Source organism: Octopus bimaculoides, chromosome 11 (assembly GCF_046866305.1).
Source record: "Octopus bimaculoides isolate indiv1 chromosome 11, ASM4686630v1, whole genome shotgun sequence".
Lineage (NCBI taxonomy): Eukaryota > Metazoa > Mollusca > Cephalopoda > Octopoda > Octopodidae > Octopus > Octopus bimaculoides.
Genome location: NC_142938.1, coordinates 57,584,485 through 57,599,397, shown reverse-complemented (window position 1 = coordinate 57,599,397; position 14,913 = coordinate 57,584,485). Strand labels below are relative to the sequence as shown.

At 36.0% G+C, this 14,913-nt stretch overlaps 1 long non-coding RNA gene across 2 annotated transcripts in view; it reads left to right on the top strand.

Annotated features, from left to right (window-relative positions):
• Positions 1-2,407, top strand: part of LOC106878363 (uncharacterized) — a 9,860-nt gene extending 7,453 nt beyond the window's left edge. For both annotated transcript variants that reach the window (XR_016243689.1, XR_001410497.2), the window contains one exon: positions 1,928-2,407. This is a non-coding gene — a long non-coding RNA (uncharacterized LOC106878363). The remainder of the gene's footprint in view (positions 1-1,927) is intronic.
• The last annotated feature ends 12,506 nt before the right edge of the window (positions 2,408-14,913 follow it).

The following is a 14,913-nucleotide window of genomic DNA, read 5'->3' as shown; positions in this document are numbered from 1 at the left end:
TATCTATCTATCTATCTATCTATCTATCTATCTATCTATCTATCTATCTATCCACCTACGTATTTATTTTAAATTAGCCTTTAAATTCCTTTTGCATTAAATATGCTATCAGTTTAACTATGCATCCGCCTATCATACCATGTAATTAATTTAAATTAATTTGTTTTTAATGCTCCCTACATTAAATACGTAGCACTAACTTGTCTACTTGCTTCACCAGAAATTTCCACATATTTTTCTAAGGGTCCCCACAATAGATATATGAACCCTAAAGTACGAATCTATGAGTGCGATCTCTTGTATCACATTTCAAGTTGGCATTTTAGTACACTTTCATTAAATATATTAAGATTCGGTGTACACAATTGAAATAACATTAAATCAAAACAGCCACCTGGGTACCGTACCTAACATATATGCACATAAAGTATCTTAAGACTAATTCACCCATCTGTTTATGTGACTATTTATCTCATCATGTGTGTATATGTAGTTAGCTTTTTAATTCCACTCGTATTAACACGTTTGGAAAAACTGAGGCATACTTATACATACCTGTATGTAATAATACATGCCCGCACACTCATATACATATATGCTTACAAGTATACACACACGCATATATACAAAAAAACAAAACAACAAACAAACAAAAAACATAAGTAAAAACAGACAATAACAAAAGATGAACAAAGAAGATTCTACGCAAACTTTCGACCTCTGTTGTTCGAGAAAAAAAAAGGATACATTTGATAATGCTTTAGAAGTAGCAGGTCTAGGGAAATACAGGATGATCACAGTAGGAACACCTTTTATTATAACTCGTAGCCTTGCCTAACTCTTGATTTTTACACTGAAAGATTTTTGATTTTTGTACTCCAGCAACTCGAACCATCATTGTTGTATGACAGAGAAGATTTATGAATTTGGGCAGCGAGACTACCCGAGAACATACCACCGAAGTACCTTGCTTATGGTATCAATAGCTTTTGACAGAAAAAAAAACCTGAACAGTTCCCACTGTTGCTCGTTGCATTTCTCCTGAAGTTGCTCTGTAACGAAAATTATTTTAATTGTAGATCGATTCCCGAAGATACCGTACTATGATTGTGGTGTGATATTTTCTGACGTTGATTAGATGTCTTTTCAGTATTACTCCAGTTAGGACTTCTATAGGAATGTACTATACACTCTACGTATAGAGCGAATAGATTAATCTTCCTTTTTTTATAGAGATGTTGTTATCTTTTCAACGTCGATGTATATATTCCTGATTCTACACCTCTGTGATGCAGCGACGAATAGCCATTTTGGCAGAGGTAACTCTTTCCTTCAAGGTGTCTACGGAAATGTCTACTTTAGGAGATTTCGTTTAACGTTTTGATGACAGGAAAATTTCAGCAAATGTTTTAGGTTTGTCAGTTTGGTGAATGACAGGAATTACAAAATTTCTCGATGACTACAGGACTCACTAGTTCAGACTGGTTTAAGAGCAACTTGAAATGCTCTATCCGTTGTTCCATTATTGTCGACTGATCTTTCAGTACAAGTGTGCTATTTGTTGACTGTTGTAGAACAATCCCTGAGGCCATAGAGGTTATTTATCGCACCATAAACATAGTTTATTTATGCTTTCTTGTATGAAGCTGTATTTCTTGAGCTTTAGCAAATAAACCATTAATTTTTCAGACTTGGATGAGGGTATTGAGTTGCATTCCGAAGAACTCACCATTTTTTTCTGAATATGTGATGAGCGATTGTTTAGCATTGCTCTGTTGGCCATCAACATGTCATTCAGAAGTCTACCGACTGTATTGGAGTTCTTATTAAACCTGTCTTTATGTTTTCTTTTTATCTCGAATCCGATGGTTTCGGCAGCATGATCAAAGTATGAATCTTAAAGAAGACCATTTCTTTCTCTTCTCAGATCCCGAGATGTTACGTGTGTCTGCAGCTTTCAGTTGGAAGTTCTAAAGTGATAAAAATCTTTACAAATATTTGGAACTGCCGAGGTTAAAACAATTGGGTCTCTTGAGATTTGGTATACTTTAAGCGTCGTAAAGAATACACTAGTAATCTGACTATTGATACAATTATACCATTGCCTGGCACTCACTCTTTTCTTCGTACAGGTGAATACAACATGTTTGAGATCTACCCATCTGACCACGATGTTGTTAGTACGACTACAGTTTTCGACCTTGGATGTATCCCTGAAGTCTTGTGTTTGTTCTTCTGAGAGAGGTTGATAATAACGAGATCGTGCTCACAGAGAAAGAAAGTAATGCTATTGCTGTTAATTTTATCAAATCACAGCACCTGATCACGCGGTCTCACTCTTTCATTTTCTATTTCTCTGTGTTCTTGCATTAAAATCATTCATTAGAATGATTAAGGTGATGTTCTATTTTGTTATCTTAGTGCCTAACCATTATCTGACAGAATGATTCGTTTTGCTATCAGGTGACAAAGCTGGGGGTATAGGCACGTATACGCATGCATACTCACGCCCATACACTTATACACAAAAATATGCACATATATATACACAACAATAACAGGTAACAACAACAGAAACATCACCGTTCGTACATATACATATATCTACGAGGTGTAGTCAAAAAGTATCCGACTTTTGGTAAAAAAAGAAGTAATATTCAAAATCCATTTTGATTTAGTCTCCTTCAAAGTATTCGCCTTGGGAGTTTATACACTTCTGCTAGCGTTCCTGCCACTGCTGGAAACACTTCTGGAAATCACTTTTTGGGATGCTGTAGAGCTGTGCCGTCGAATTTTGATTAATGTCATTTGTCGACTCAAATCTCCTTTTGAATGTTTTTTTGAGTCAAATCTGGGGAGTAGGAAGCCTGACGAACATGTGGTGTGTTTTGCATGACAAAGAATGTTTGGACGACGTGGGCGGAATAAACTGATTAAAATGAACTGACCCTTGGTTGATTCCAACTTCGGCAACAATCTCTTCAATAGTCACACCATGGTTTTCATGGACTATTCCTCAGACCTTTACAATCATTTCGTCATTTCTGTTGGTTGATGGTCTGCCACAACGTGGCTCGCTGTCCACCAAGGTGCGGCCATCTTTGAATCGGCTGTACCACTCCTTTATTTGTGTTTTTTCCATAGCGTCATCTTTAAAAGCCTTTTGAATCTTCTCGATGGTATGAGATTATGTATCACCGAGTTTTTGGCAGAATTTGATATAGTGTCTTTAGTCAATGCGCTCGGCCATCTTAACTCAAAAAGAAAAATCGCACATCACACTCTTCACGTCTGCACTCAACGCATCACTGCGGGCAAATGGCGCAACCTACAGACACGAAAATTTTTGCGCATGCTCAGGAAGGACGCGGTTACCTAATTCGTATTCTGATTTTGCTCATACATTGTTATTTTGTGCAAAAATATCAAGGTTTGATACTTCTTGACAACACCTCGTATACATAAACTCACACATACACATGCACACATATTCGCAAAAAGGTTCACATATAAACACATGAACACACCACCACTTAGAACACAAACACATTACAACACATCAACAATGATGACATGCGTACCGACACATACACGCTAGTACGTACACGTCCACAGTCATCCACAAAAATGTACAGCACAGCCAGCCGCCACTCGCGACTGAGCGTGGTTTGGCAACATGTACGATGCTTTCGCAAATTGTTTTAGGTGCCTGTATAGTCACGAAGAGACACAGGCACCCTTTCAGCTCCTCACTCTTTACCTTGAAGTACTTCTAGTCTGTGACACCAGGAGGAAGAGAGAGAGAGAGAGAGACAGAGAGAGAGAGAGAGAGAGAGAGAGAGAGAGATACAGAGAGAGAGACAGAGAGAGAGAGAGAGAGAGAAAGGAGAGAGAGAGAAAGAAAAGAGAGAGAGAGAAAGAGAGAGAGCATGAGAGAAAGAGGAGCAATAGAGCGTAAGAGAAAGAGTGAGGGAAAGAGAGAGCGTGAGAGGAAGAAAGAGGGAGAGAGAGGGAGAAAGAGAGCGTAAGAGAAAGAGTGAGGGAAAGAAAGAGCGTGAGAGGAAGAGAGAGGGAGAGAGAGGGAGAAAGAGAGCGTAAGAGAAAGAGAGAGGGAGAGAGAGAGAGCGTGAGAGGAAGAGAGAGGGGGAGAGAGGGAGAAAAAGAGCGTAAGAGAAAGAGAGAAAGAGTGAGAGAGAGAGAGAGAGAGAGAGCTGCACATGTACTCAACAGAGTAGATTTGAGTAGCATGAAATTACAGTTGAGTAGACTGAAGCAAAGTGAAGTGCCTAGCTCAAGGTTAGGTGCAACGTGTTGTCCGACCTTGGAATTGACCCCACAACCTTATGATCGTGAGCCGAATAACTATTAGGCCAAGTCCGATTCTATTTCGCGTCATACAAGGTAAATGGCAGTTTTTATAGTCTCGGGTTGAGTCATACTTTGTGAGTGAAATTGAGTTAAGTGAAACTGTACAGAAGCCTGTCAGATGGATTGTACCTGTAATTTCAAAGGTACAACCTTGCCACACGCTGCGTCAAGCTGATTCTGTCTGAAAATAACGTTAAGGGTTTACGTGTCTGTAGGGGTGTTCATCCATATATCCTTTAATTTCAGGAGCACGTAATTCAGTTGATCAAACAGCTAAATTATCATCGTCGAAACTGACGGAGAACCATCCGCAAAAGACACATTCAAGCAAAAACATAACCACAGCACCTACGCACATACACACAAACCCACATAGGAATGCACACACTCAGCATCAACACAATTATTCATAAATATGCATACCCACACATTTATACAGAAAACATATGTACAAACATACACACATTCATACACCCTTAAACCCACTAGATATACATAAACAATTATTCACACACACACACACATGAACACACACACACACGCACACACACACACACACACACACACGCACACACATCCTCACGCTTACACACACACACACACACACACACACACACATACGTAATGCTCGCGCTAATACACTCGTTCGATAATAGAATACAGCGCAGTAGACATCAAGCGATGTTGAACATTTAATCAACATCAACGAAATTCAGCCATAGTCGAGGAAAACAATGTTCAAGAGCATTCCAACCATGGCAATTTTGTTGAATTTTTTCTTTCAGATTAGTTTATTTTTTTACGACGGTAGGGCGTGATTTGAATGAAATTTGGTTGTTATTTCTAGCAGTTCGAACAACTACATAGAAGTTTCCTCATTAGCTAGACCCATACCCAGTAAAATAACAAGCGGCTCAACCAAATTACAACTCATTAGTGAACATACTAATTGATTATAATGAGAAGTAATTAAGTAATTAGACGCAGTTTTGCCGTGGGAGACAGAAAATCGTCGCATTCATAAACTGCTTCTTGGTCTTATTTTCATTTTTTTGCTGTAAACAACTTGATAATCACTGGTAGCTGCTGCTGCTGCTGTTGTTGTTATGGTTGATGTTCAGCCTCAAGTCAGCTGTGTTGGAGATGACGCATGCTTAAAGGCGTTCCAGTAATGCCAGACCAGTCTTTTTCAGACATAGTGTATCTAGGATAATATTATCTACCTTATAGTATAATTGTATGACCCAACTTAAACTTGATCGATCTGATGTAATGTTCAAAAGCATTTCATCCAATCTTTTGTAGCTACGACTCGAACTTCATCACCCAATGTATCTTTTGCTAATTTAAAACAAGGAGTAGTGGCTATATTTATTGCTGTTTCGCATATGTCTGTTCCACATATTTTATTTACACATAGTTTATCTAGAACTACATTATCTAATGTACCCCTCTGTATTGCTGATTAGCTCCAAGTCAGCCACAAACGAACAGACTTCTGATTGAAGACGTTCCAGCCGTGACTATTCTGTCTTTTTTCGAAACGTCATGCATTAAGACTATATCATTTGATGTATTCCTCGTTGTTTAGTCTCAAGTCAGTTTTAATTCAGAAGCTTATGATTGTTTCACACATTTCAGCTGTCACCATTCGGTCTGTTACACAGAATTATGTTGTATGTGCTTCCCTTTTTAAGGCAGTACAGTATGATTTCAAGGCGTTCTGGCTGCTAGGAGAGGCTTTCTCACATTGGCGTACTCACTGCAATTGACTTCTACTTGATACAGAACTTTTATAGGGATTGATGTTTGTCGTTGTTCTTGTTGTTTAGTACGCCCAGGTCATCCATGAAAGAGAAAACGTTTCCTCGAAGGTCTTCCAGTTATGATCATGTCAACCCTTTTGTATATTCAGTCCTACTTTATCCAGTAAGCAACCAACATTTTTAAAGACAAAGGGAATGATTTTGGAAGTTTGGCTTCTATTTCTAGCAGGTCGAACGACAATGTGGCACTCTGCTGTAGTTATGTTTGTGTATTCCCAGTTTCGATTCTTATCCAGTACACCTACAACTTGTAAGGTAAGCCAACTGAACAGGCGCATCCAACAGACGTGTTTTCTGTCGAGTTGAGTACTATACTGCACACTTCGACAGGAAGTGATCGTATGGGATTATATGGGACTCAGTGCAACAGCCTATACATGATGTATATTCTCTACATAATGCTGGCTAGCCGAAGAAATCTTGTTTTGGTAGTCCGTCTGATGAGAAATGAAAAAAATGCCTTGTATTTGCCATATCTGTTTTGTGTCGAATAATTGTTTTCCAATTCTGTTTCATTCCTATATCATAAACATATATAATGTAATTAAAATCTAAATTACATGACCAGTGTTTAGTACTCCATGTACCTTCTTAGATAACGAAAGGGAAAACTGCGAAGAGGACTACTGTATTTTTGTCCAAAATGTTTTTCACTAGTCTCTATACTGTGAAAGATAAATAAGTACAAAACTGGAACGTTTGTATATAAATTATTATTTAGTTACACTCGATCATAAAAGTGACTAGCTGTTTCGTTACTATATGTCGAATGAAAACCTACATTACATGCACTAATACTCTAACCACCCTTGGTCTATTATAAATAATCTTAGTAGAAATATTTCACTTAGAGTATCTAAATTGTCAGTGAATAAACAAATATTGTGATGACACTGAATATTATAATGAAGAAGTGGACTTAATGAAACCATATACTATATTCTAGGCCATGAACAAAGAATCTGCACCATAAAGAAAGGTCCTTCTCCAAAACTAAATAATAATATAAAGAAATCTCACCGTTCTCCTAAGAAACAACCAAATCAAAATAGAAATATGGGAGAATTAAAACCTGATGTACGTAACACTAAAGCTCTAACCACTAAAAGTCCCAGTGACCATAGAATTATAATACATAATTGTGAAGATTATGATAAAACTAAACTCTTTAAAACTGATAAAAAGAGAGAAGTTGATATAGTAATAAATACATATAGGGGACAAACACAAACAGGATATAGAACAATTACTATAATTACACATAACAATGATTCTAAGGCCGACAGTAGCAAAAAACTCAAGTATAAACTTGTAAATGGCAATAATACTATGACTATCGGCTAATAGAAGGAACTCTAGTAAATTCCATATCTCTATCAACGTAAAAACGAATGATAAAAATCATAAGTTGATGATACGGAAGCATTTTCTATAGAAATTTTTCTAATTGTGACACTATTTAAAGTGGTGTACCTAAATCTAAAAATTACGGTAATAAGAGAAATTCGCTATAAGTAACTAGTTAAGACTAATACTCAGAAAACTAGGAAAAGTATTGTCACACAGTATAACATTTCTTACACAAGGAACGTGAAAAGCAAACGTATTTTCCTCGATATTCTGGTGAAAAAGCTTCCACCTAAGCATTAATGTCATAACAACTTTATGAGATTTTGGCGAAATTTTCATTCCCAGCAACATGTAATGCTGCAGATAACATTGATGACTAATGATTTTAAGATTAATAAAGATACCGAAAGTAACTCAAGCAGAAGCACATTCATATAATAACAGAAACCTAAATGTGGATAAAAATCGCAATACTCAATCTATAACAAGTCACCCCGGAAATAAAAGTAGGAATGGTGACGCAACCCTCTTAAACACTCGACACAAAAGTAAAAGTATAGGAAAAATACAAGTTCTAACTTGAGACAAAGAAACGCTAATCATTCAAACAAGCAAGATGTGGAATGATATAAACTTTACTCATACAAATCCAAACCTTAGGAGTACTTACACGGAACCTTTCCATGTCGCAGGATTTTTTTACTTCCAATAGCAAAAATATAGTAAAAATACTTACATTGAAAATAGCACAATAGTATTAGTACGAAAAATATAAACAAGAAGTAGGAAATAAACCCGAATAACAGCGGTGAAAATACAAGTTTGCAAGCCCTCTAAGACTCCTCGTGAATAATTCACTACCTGTTACTATAGAGTAGCGCAATAGCATTACAAAATCGGGTAATAAATATTATATTGGTTCCATATCGAACCCTTTTAAGTGACGCTATAGTATGCACAAACATGTTTTCAAAAAAAAAAAAAGGAAATAAAATAGAAAAAAGGTAAGCAAAACGGCATCACTAGCAGAATATATATACGGAGTTTAAAGTACCGGAGTACTGATTACAAACTGCAGTGGTGTACTATAGCTACAACCCCAGCGTATACAATAAAAAAGTAGGGTTTGTACAATTGAAGATCTTAAGATACTTCTAGCAGATAATTAACTACTAAATCGATAGAGCGAAAGTTTAATCTCATGCAGACACAGAGATTTCAGATCCTTGAAATTTTATAATAAATCTACCGATTAAAAATCATTTGGTAAAGCACTATTGACAAACCACAAAACATCTAGTTACAAAAACAGATGACTATAGTGAGTTATAAATGCTTAAATCACCTTCCGATAAAAGCTCACGCTATTCGGCAGAAATTATTATTCTAATTATTTTTCTTCAAATTCTTGTTACTGTTAAGGTTTTTCTACTTATGTACAGTGTATAAAAAACTCATAGGTACACACCTGTGTGTGCGTGAATATAAAGATCAGCATATGTGTCCAGATAGAAAATAGTATAATTATCTCCTATACACCTCTAGAATGCTTGTTCAATCTATATTTCACACACTAGATAAATATATCATAAAACTATTTCTTTTAATCCACCAAACTCATAATCATGCACACATCAACTTACAGTCATCAAATCAAACGAGTTCATCGGTTCTGGCAATTTTCCTTCCATTACTCGCAAATAATGCACCGCAGAGAACCTACATTCATCAAACTCTCCAGTTTCTCTTTTGATTAAGAGTCATATATCGATTATTGGAAATGCGCTAACGTTTATTCCGTTCCCTAAAACTGATGACCCTGCCAACTATCGTCTTAACGCATTTACTTTCAATATCTAACATGTTTTGGAGGCAATCGTCAATAGATAACAATTTTACCCAACACCTCGAATCTCACACCATCTCTAATGACCACCAGAAGGGCTTGCGTAAAGCCAAAATCTACTGGACATTTACTTTCAGATGTGAGAACATTTTTAGTGTTTGTGTATGTATGTGTTTGTGTGTGTGTGTGTGTGTGTGAGAGAGAGAGAGAGAGAGCGAGAAAGAGAGAGAGAAAGATAGATAGAGAGAGAGAGAGAGAGTGAGTGAAAGAGAGAGAGAGAGAGAGAGAGAGAGAGAGAGAGAGAGAGAGAGAGAGAAAATAAGTAAATAGTAATCGGTCATTGGTCGCGGAAATTAATAACTGTACGTTAATTGGCTGATGATTTAAACTGTAAAATAGGATGCAACCAGATCGCAATGAGGAAATATGTAAAAAACCCATTATAAAAGATGTGGTTTACTGTAGGTTCCTTTACAAACATTACAGTTCACGAAGTACACCTTAACATAAACGCAATCATTAAAAGCGCTTAAAAAGTAAGTTTAAATAATTTTACTTAACCATTGAGGTTGAGGAAATAGCATTTTGGCTCAACCCATAACTACCAAAATCCCCGAGGACTAATTTTACTCGGTTTCAAATCGTCATTTGAATCTGAGCCGTTCACTGATATTTAGCAAATCAGAATTTATATCAGTAGCAGATGTATGATGAAATACGAGGTTTTAAGAAAATAATTTTTTAACCTGCAGCTAGTGAGAAATTTCGTGTGTACGCGCGTGTGTGTAGAATAGTCAACATGCTATTTAAGGGGGTAGAGGCTTAATGCATTAATATGAAGAAATAGTTCGATAATAATAAGCGTCGCTGATATTATCATTGTTGTTGCTTATTTTCAAGTTAACTCCAATCGAGTAACTGTAATAAGCCTACAACCAAAAGCGCTCCGCTGTGACCAGACTGAGTGTATTAGGTACTACGTAGTGTATCTACATTGCCCATTTTACTACTCCTTGCAACTTGAGAGACCATACAGACGCTCTCTCTTGTTTTGCCCTGCTCAAGCTGTATTCCAACTAAATATCATTAAGGTTTGTTTTTATTTGAAGCAAGTCGAGTGACAATGTGGAGGCAAACACGTTGGCTCACAATAAGAAGACTTGGATAAATGTGGCGTTGGTAAGTTAGTGCAGTGCTCTGAAGCTTTTGCCTTTTGCACTGTACTTGGGAATTAAGCTCTGCATTGCAACTTAATAATACAATCATCAACTTTACATTACTTGCCTGTTTACGACGCTAAACTTTACCTAATACATGGTCACCGATTTGTCGTTTCTTAGAATGAACACTTTGAATTCTAAGTGTGAGAGATTCATCTTTCTCCAGGACTGACCACAGCCGATCTTTTTCAGAAGAGAGAAAAACAGACAGAAAAAGAGAATCGGTTCAAGTAGAAAAACTGATGTTACATTTATCGACTCTGAAATGATGAAAGACAAGGTTGATCTCGGCGGGATTTGGAGTCAGAATGAAAAGAGCCGGAATGATTACCGCAAAGCAACCTATTCGACAAACAATTTCTTAATACAGTTAATGTATGACATCTGTTGTATTTGGACCTACCTTCAGCTTCCCCAGATTAGAGGAAGGTAGCGGTAAAAATGAGTTAAAGACAGTGGACAGCTGTTAATATAGCTTATTCCTGCGAAATTATTGAAATTTTATGCTATTTCAATAGCGTAAGTTTACAAATATAATTGACAGTATGTCACTTTGTCCCTCTTTGTTTTCCGCCCCCTTGTCATCAGCACAAAAGAAAATTAGCTGTTATAATTTCACTATCTTTGTATTTTGTTAAAATTCTGACAGATTTAGCTAGCTGAATATTGAATAGAAATGTACACTATAAGTTTAACTGTTCATACATAAAAAGTATATGTAACTATGTATATTTTACAATTCAGCTCATAAAGAGTAGAATTATTTTGTTTAGCCGATACCTTTAAATGCAGGTTACTGAAGGTAATTAACTATAAAATTGAAAATTTAACACCAATAGATTTTCCATGGGGCCCACAACTTAAAAAAATATCCCCTTATATCAAGTTGAAGCACACACACACACACACACACACACACACACGCACACACACACACACATACACATACACACATACACATACACACGAACGCATCGATATTTTTCGGTTATTGGTATCTGCGAAGACTGTCTAAAAAGTCAGCATGTCTTGAACTCAGTATTGTAAATTGAAGAAATACTAGTTGTTATAGAATGATTCTGATGTTTATAAGAGAGCTGGCGAGTGAGTGAGAGAAGGAGAGAGAGAGAGAGAGAAAGAGAGAGAGTATGTGTGTGTGTGTAAAATATTTTCACTATTGATACTGAGCAGTGTTGGTTACAAGATAAGAACCGTCGACATTTTGGCTGTAATGTCTCACGTTTTACCGACGTTCCACTGAAATTGACAGCTACACAACTTTATTACCAGAAGAATGATAATTGAATTACCATGTCTTATACAAATCATTTGGCTTTCCACGATCAAGGACGTGCATCAGAAAGAGAAAGAGGGAGAGACAGGAAGTGAAATATAAAGTGAGATATTCGAGCTTCTTTCAGTAAATTCTTCAGCAAAGCTAGAGGCAAAATATTATAGTTATATCCGAATGCATTTCGCAGTCCTATGCATTGCCCTATCTGTCCATTAAGTTTTCTTTCCTATGCCTTTTACTTCTATGCTTGAAATTTTCATAGTATTTTCCTCTGATGAACATTCGATAAGATCTATTATTTTGGAGGTGGAAGTCGTTTAATGCATGATTTATATATAACATCATAAATTAAATTTTTGCCACAAAATTTCATTTAAATTACTTTATAGTGGTTATTATGATTTTCATCCTTCGCATATCCTATACTTCAGGTTACAACGTTTTACTTGTTTTTTTTTTTTTTGAAATCCACATCAGCGTAAGTTTACACAAAGATACATGTTCCGATGTATTGTGAGTTGGTCGCCTTCAAAACTAAGTAATAACTCTTTCTTATTTTGGACAAGGCAAACAATTTTGAGGGAAGGACGAAATCAATTACATCGATCCCAGTGCTTAGCAGGTATTCACATTAACGACCTTTAAAGGAGAAAAGGCAAAGTCGACTACAGAGGCATTTGAACTCAGAAAATAAAAAGCCGGAAGAAATATCGCTGAGCATTTTGTCCTGCGTAGTAAGGATTCTGCCAGCTCGCCAATGATTTACAACAAAATCAAAAAGCTACAAAATTTTGTCGAATATATGAACCTATGTACTTGACTGCTTCTAATTATATCGATTTGATAAAGATGGTAAGTAGAATCTTCAAAATAAAGTAATGTGATTAAATTTTCCTGGCCCCGTAAGGGGCATATTAAAATAGCACCCCACTGATTCTGCGAAGCCATGACCATAAAACAAATGAAGTATGAAACAAGAATCATTGTCTTAATTGACCGCGTAATTAATGTTTGATCATTGATCGCCCTTTTCAGCCATGTTTTAAGTCATTTTAGTATAACAGTAGTTCATTGGTCTCGAGACACTTGAACCAACTAGCAATAATTATGCTTCTTGCTTGAACAAATAATGAAGGATTTCTTCCTGGTTCATATTTTTTTCATGTTAAACTTTCTAAAATTAAAATTCATTTTATCTTTTTCAAGTTTATACTTGTTCATCTTACAACTTTCAGTGAGGAACTTTCACGTGGTTGGTGGATTTGCAAGAAATAGCAGTAAAATGCTCTTCTAATCATACATTACCGTCTTAAAAAGAGGATGGGCACGTTGGACGATGAAAAAATACTTAAATATATTATGTCTGAGAATAAGATGGGATGACCACGGATTCAACACATTTAATTATAGGTCTTTTGGATCAGGGTTAACCTTAAGCTAAACAACAACACCTTGATGATTTATATGTGAAAATTGGGAACTAGATAGGACATGCTTGCATAAGTAATTATCTTCAACTTTGGGAAATTTTCGCTAATCTATCCTGTCTATCCACGTTTCCTTCCAATTATGTCCTATTTTGTCCTTTCAACTTTCTATCATTCAATACAAGCTTGGGTATATACATATATAGATACACATATACATACAAACATACATACATACATTCATACATACATACATACATGCATACATACATACATACATACATACATACATACATACATACATACATACATATGTATATATATATATATATATATATATATATATATATATATATATATATATATATATATATACATACATAAAACATATATATATATAAACTACATTACCTTTGTACTGAAAAGTGAACAGAACAATATCCTATCAATGTACTACCTCCCTATGTGACATAATATTGTTGCAAAAACGTTCTACAATGTCATTCGGAAAAAAGACTGCCCTGGAATAAATATAGAGAATTTCCCTGTTATTGAATATGTACAGAACCATACAGCACCAGGAATACTGGTGGAGCATTCTCATCAAAGCACCTGTCTAGCGTAAGCATATCAGGTCGGATATTGTTGTCTGGGACAGACAAGAAAAAGTATGTACCTCTATAAAGGCCAGCTGTTCTGCTGACGTGGATATCTCTTTGAAAATCAAAGACAAAGAAGATAACTATGGAAACTGCTTCGAAACCTCAAGCCTCAATATCCAGATTGCTAATTTGCATTTATACAAATAATAACTGGAGCACTTGGTTTTATAAGTAAATACCTAACTGTCAGTCTGGATAAGCATGGATCTTTAGAAAAAGAAATCAACCGACTCGCACATTACAAATACAATCTGTAAGTGGAACAGTAAAACTATGCAAGACTTTTCTCAGGCATAAAATGTGACATTGTTTTCGTTATCTGCAAATCAGTGATGAAGCTTCGTACTTTTGTTAGAAACCAGCTCCTTCAGAGGAAGAATTTAAATTATTAAATCAGAAGAGAAACACGCACTCGCGCGCGCGCGCACACACACACACGTGTGTGTATATGTATATGTGTATGTGTATATGTACATACTCACATATATATATATATATGGGGAGTTGGGCACACTTTTTGCTTATAAGATATTCCAATGAGGAAAGGCAGTGACTATAAACTTTGTAAGCATATTCATCCAAACTAGTGAAATTGATGTGGTTAATGTTCGGCCAAAACATCTATAGATCAAAGAAAAACGTATGAATAGGATAGGCGCTCAAAAGGAGTACACTTATGGGGAGGCTGGACTACAGAGAGATGTTGAATGCTGATCTTATATGAAAAGTGGCACGATGATCACAGTTGGAAAATATCAGGAGTGACTTGAGGGTTAATAAGTACAGACGTTACAGGAATTGCTAAATAAAAAAATGTTACTATATTTACTATTTCTAACTACAACAATGGCGAATCCAGTTCTGTCTGCCAAGTTTAACACGATCTCACACGATCACATAAAGCATTAAGTATTATTCTG